The 5,602-nt window shown below is 41.8% G+C and overlaps 1 protein-coding gene across 1 annotated transcript in view; it reads left to right on the forward strand.

Annotated features, from left to right (window-relative positions):
* Window positions 1-3,886: 3,886 nt before the first annotated feature.
* PRRC1 (proline rich coiled-coil 1) overlaps window positions 3,887-5,602 on the forward strand; it is a 36,483-nt gene continuing 34,767 nt past the window's right edge. Inside the window, exon 1 of the mRNA XM_006913340.3 lies at window positions 3,887-4,045. The gene's annotated coding sequence lies outside the window, so the exon portion shown is untranslated. The remainder of the gene's footprint in view (window positions 4,046-5,602) is intronic.

Consider the following 5,602-nt stretch of genomic DNA (forward strand, 5'->3'; position numbering starts at 1 on the left):
CAAAACATACACACACACACACACACACACACACACACACACACACACACACACAGAGTCAAAATCCAAATCACAAAGAAAGCAAAATGTTTGTGGTATGTATTGCATATATAGGTCTAATTTCTTTATTGTATAAAGAAATTATATGACCTCCTATAAACTAATGTTTAAAAATCAATAATATAACGTAAGGTAGATATCACATCAAAAGAAATACAAATGGCTTTTACATAAAATGCTCAATCTTGCTCTTCACTTACATAAATGCAAGAAGATAATCTTTTCTACCTGTAAATCACCAACATTCAAATATTTGATAACAAACCATAGATAGAGAAGTAGAGAAGCAGGCCTCATACTTCATTGGTGAGAATATAAATTAATACATCCTCCTTGGAGAGCAATTTGGCAAGATCTATCAAAATTCCAGAGACACATACCATTTGATCAAGTAACTCAAATTTGGGGAATTTATTCTACAGCTATGCTTGTATGTGTATAAAACGGCATCTATAAGGTAGAATCAGTATAGCATTGCTGATGTTAGCAAAAGTTTGGAATGAACTAAATGTTCAGGAACTGAGACAAATTAAAGAAATTATTGGCAGTCTAATCCATTTAATGGAAGCATATGTAGCTCTTTATAAATGCAGTACTGTAAATATAGTGATGTGGAATGAGCTCCAAGATATATATGGATATGTATGTGCAGTATTTTACATACACATGTAGTATTTTACACACACAGACACAAACACACCAAGCACTAAGGTACAATATGTAGTATACCTAATGTAGTTCCAGCTGTGTAAAAAACATAAGAAAAGGAATATATATCTCATACATGCTTGTGAGATGCAGTGGTTTTCTACAAGGAGAACTATGAGTTTGGAGAACAGGCTTGTGAGAGAAACTTGTTACTACACACTATTTTGTACTTTCAAGTTTTGTATGTGTTCATATATTACCTAAGAAAAAAAACAAATCAAACTTTAAAGAAGTGTTTAGTATCTGAAATAAAATCTGAATTTATGTTTGCTTATAGAGAGAACTGTGCTTGTAGAATCAGGTCTCTGAAAAAAGCAAACTGCTGACTTTATGCAGGATCTGCATTTGACCATACCTACTCTACGCAGAGGCTGTCTCCTTAGTCCTGACTTCATCATCCCTCCCTTGGAAGGTTTCACTAAGTTCCTAAGGGCCCACCTGCTTCTACTTCTGCCTCTGAGGTACTTTTTCCAAAGAGCTTTACCACGGTCTACCAAAGCGGTAGGAAGCTTTCACAAGTTTGGGTTCTTGATGGTTACAGTTGGTGGAGAAGGGAGACCTGAGAAATATTTTTTTTCTGACTACTGGATATTAATGACAGTATTAATGCAATTGAAAAGGCAAAATCCGAAAACAGTTTTATAGATAAGGTCATGAATTTATCTCTTACTTGATTGAATTTGAGAAGATGGTGAACTTTTTAGGTAGTTAGAAACTTGAACTTAAGTTTTGGAGAAAGATTAGAAAGAGGCAGGCATGAGGGTTTCTGTTAAAATTCTAAGAGTGGATTTTTTCTCTTATCTATAAGACGGGAATGTACAAGTGGGATTAGCAATCTTTAAAAGTGGTATGCCAAGCATCTGAATCCTTTCCATCTAATGTAGTGGGACAGGAGTGAGCATGCAGAAAGATGGAGGCAGTCGGGGCACTGGTAGGTGATATGCAGTGGCTCTTGCAAGGCAAAAGGTGAAGATTTGTTGACTTTGTGCTGTTTACTATCTTTCCCAAAAGGAGGAACGTGAGATAAGCCCCAGCGTTGGCTCTCATACGGTGTGTCTGGGGAGTAAAATGTGACAAAGCCAGTACCTAAACCCCTGTTAAATGACTCCAGTGCATGATCTCCATGAGAAATAGGTATTTCTCAAATGAGAGGACGGGAGGACCTAACAAAATAATAAATTTTGTAAGACAGAAGTAGTAATTGAAAGGAGTAGGAGAAGAGATTAATTCAGCATCATGAATCCAAGGTAAGAGAGAGTCTCAAAAAGGGATGAGCTGTTTCATAAAAGCAATGGTGCATGAAAAAATGCACTAACAGAACAACATAGCTCCATTTCCTGATTGCCAACTGCAATTACTCCTATCCCAAAAGCTGTATGAAAAAGGTAAAGCATTTTTAACATAGCACCAAGTAGTCATGCCACATGATTTGTGTTCTCCCCTATTATTTTGTGTGTATTTGTCATAAGACCTCACATTTTCTTCCTTGAATTTTCATGCTTTGGGTATTTGCAGATACACAGAGTCTCAGCCTCGCTCCTCTCCACCTGAAAATACGTGTTTCTCTAGTGATATGACTATTACAAACTTTACGGAATGAAGCAGTTTTTTGTTCTATCATGAAGCTATCATTTTCCATTGATGCCCTTCATTGCCCTCTATCTAACATATTCTGTTACCTTACCAGATAACCTTAGGCCTGATTTTTTTACAAGTATCTACTCAAATCTCACCTCTTTAGAGAAGCCCCTCACTTTCATCTTATGTGAAGTGGCCTATCCTAATTACTCTATATCATATCACCCTATCAATTTTCTTCAATGTTCCCGTCACCAACAATACTTGCTTTGTTTATTTTCCTGTTCATAGCTTTTCTCTCCTATGAAAATGAAAGCTCCCTAAGTGTTGACACCTTGTCTGTCTTGTTTGTTGCTACATTTCTGGTACCACTGCTCAGCTTACTGTAACCACTAATAAATATTTGTTGAATGAATAAAGAAACCAAAAGACCATTTAGCTATTAAGGGTGTTGACCAAAGAAGATAGAGATGATAACTATTTTCTGCACCACCCTAAACAGCACTTTCTGGAGCATAACCTAGACAGCCACCTACATACATTCTCAGTGGATGGGATAAGAGTCATCACCAAAGGGAACGACCTACTGTAGTTGCAAAGCGAGATCTGAAGTCAGGACATAATTAAATAGCATTAACTTTTTGGTGAGGAATTTTAGAATGCTTACAATGATCAAGTCCAAGACATAAATTAATGTTAAACCTATGAATGGGTTCCTGAAGGCATTGGGAACAAGAAAAACAACTTTTCATGTGTTTAACATTTGGCAGTTTAAAAAGTGCTTTCATATACCTTATTTTATTTGACTCTGTTACCTGCTTGAGTTAGACACATATTATTCCCATCTTACAGATGGAAATATGGAGGCTTACAGAGACTAAGTAACCTATACAAGGTCATGCAACTGCACAACTGGCATTAGGGTAGTCCCAGACCCAAACCAGGACTTTTGATTTCAAATTCCTTGTTTTCTTCTATTGCACTCCATTCATTGATTTATTTAATGTATATTATTGAGCACAGACTGTTTCAGGTACTGTTTTAAGTGGAATGTATAAAATTTAGAAAGTTGATCATCTTTGTCTTTGTTTTTTCATACATGAACTTGGTGGAAAAATAAGTACATTAGCTGCTACCTTTTCCCCACCCGGCTATCTCCTGATGCAACTGCTGTTTCTAGAAACCTGAAATACATGAGATAAATCCCCTCTTTCTGCAGTGCAGTCCTGCCAAGAGGTGGAGAATAGACTAGATAACCTTGGCTGGCTCATCTCTATCTCCGTGGGCGGCCACGGCACAGAATAAAGGTGCATTCTCGCATGTGGGGGTTGCGGAGTGGAAAGGAGGACAGGCCTACTGGAGAATGCTTCCGTAGGAAGGCAGCGCCTAGCTTAGGAGGGCAAAAGGATCTTCCAACCGAGGTATTCAGACAGGTTCGACCCGCGGCTGGGGGCGGGGTTCCTGGCGAGAGGGGCGGGGCGCAGGGCGCGGGACGCGGGGCGGGACGGGGCGCGGGGCGGGGAGCGCCGACGTGGCAGCCGCAGGGGCGTGCGCCGCCGGTGGCCATCTTGGAGGCGGGGACGTGCGGAGGGAACTCTTGTCTACATCTTCCTCGTCTTCCTGGAGCCATAGTCTCAACTTCCCGACTCCCTGTCCCCTACTTTTCAGCTGCTACGCAGACACTCTCTTGGGTCCCCAGGTGAGCATCAGCCTGGGAGCAACGCGCGTGCATGCGGACGGCGGCGGCTCGGGAAGCGGGCGCCAAAGCCAGGCGCCAAGGGACGCAGTCCTTGCAAAGTGGGCGGGCTGGCCGGCGCCACGGTAGGCGAGGGTCTTTTCGGAGCCCCAGTCGTTCATTCCTGGCATAGGCTGTGGGATCATGCAGGGTGCATCCTGGGAACTGGTGCGCTTCTCCACACAATGAGACCCCACCGCGGGTTGCACTATGGGTGCGGTTTGGGGGCTCTTGTTCCGGCACTTTGCTCTTGTCCGACCGAGGCCGGCGCCCCTGGTCATTTGGCTCCACCTTCCAGTGCTCTGGCCGCAGGGGAGAGACCAGCGGCTGGCGCCTGCTGACCTTAACCCTGCCCAGCCTGGCCTGGAGACGTGGCATATCCTGGGGGCAGGCCACCGTCTCCAGTAACAGGATTTCGGCCGCTCCCGCCTTGGAAACTCCTAGGTCAACAAACCGGGCCGGTAATGAGAAGTAGCTTACTATCCTCTAGGTTCCCTGGTCGGTAGTACCTGGTGCTGCTCCAGGGTGCTTTTGTATTCTACTCTCTGTTCCTGGGACCTGCTTCAGGCAAGTTTACGGAGTAGCCCATATCCTAGGTTGGCAGAATTTTATCCAAGAGAGTTTTTGTCATTCAAAGTAGAGTTTTTAAGAGCCTGTACATTTCTGCGAACATGACACATTTTGGCATTCTAGTTTTTCTCCTGTACAGCTGCTATTTAACTCAGTGAACATTTATGGAAGTTTATTTTGGCATCAGAGCTGAGACTGCAGAGACATAACTCAGACCCTGCCCTAGCATTCACTCTCTGGTAGTACAGACCATCTTTTTCACCAGTAGTAGTACAATACTTGCTTGTAGTGTTTTTACGGTTATCAAAGCTCCGTTATCCTGTTTCCTTGTATCTATATAAATAGCCATCCACTTTAATGTTTGTACATTAATTTACGTTTTGTGCCCAGACTTGAGCATTAAAACCTTTACCCACTCTGACACTTCATTGTTATTTTATCACAACAGCTTTTTTTTAGTAGAAGGTATTACATTTATATATACACAATTTACCCAATATTGTCTTTGAGCCAGTTCTCAAATAGTAATGCTTTTAAATACTGAAAAAAAAAAAAATGACCATTTATGTCATGCTATGGGTTGTATACATTGTACAGGTTCCTTTGCCAAGGTATTTAATGTTAGGGATCAAGGTTATTATTAAATCTGACTTCCACTAATCACTGTAAGGATTTGGTAGCATCTGTAGAAGGAAATGAATAACTAGTAGAAAAAATGGGACGATGAAGAAGAAAGAACTTTTGCTGGGAGTGGTAAAAATCCCCTGAGGGCTGTTTCTGCCCCAGGTTATCTACCTTTGGTATTTTGGTACAGAATGAAAGGATTTTGCCTCCCTGGATCTCTGTTCTCTACTTACTGCCATAGATCTTTCCTCTGCATTCGCAGCCAAACTTTTGAAAGTGTTGTGCCCATTTGCCTTAACTCCCACTCCTCAGTCCAGTTCAAATTGG

This window comes from Pteropus alecto, unplaced genomic scaffold (genome assembly GCF_000325575.1).
Source record: "Pteropus alecto unplaced genomic scaffold, ASM32557v1 scaffold20, whole genome shotgun sequence".
Taxonomy (NCBI): Eukaryota; Metazoa; Chordata; class Mammalia; order Chiroptera; family Pteropodidae; genus Pteropus; species Pteropus alecto.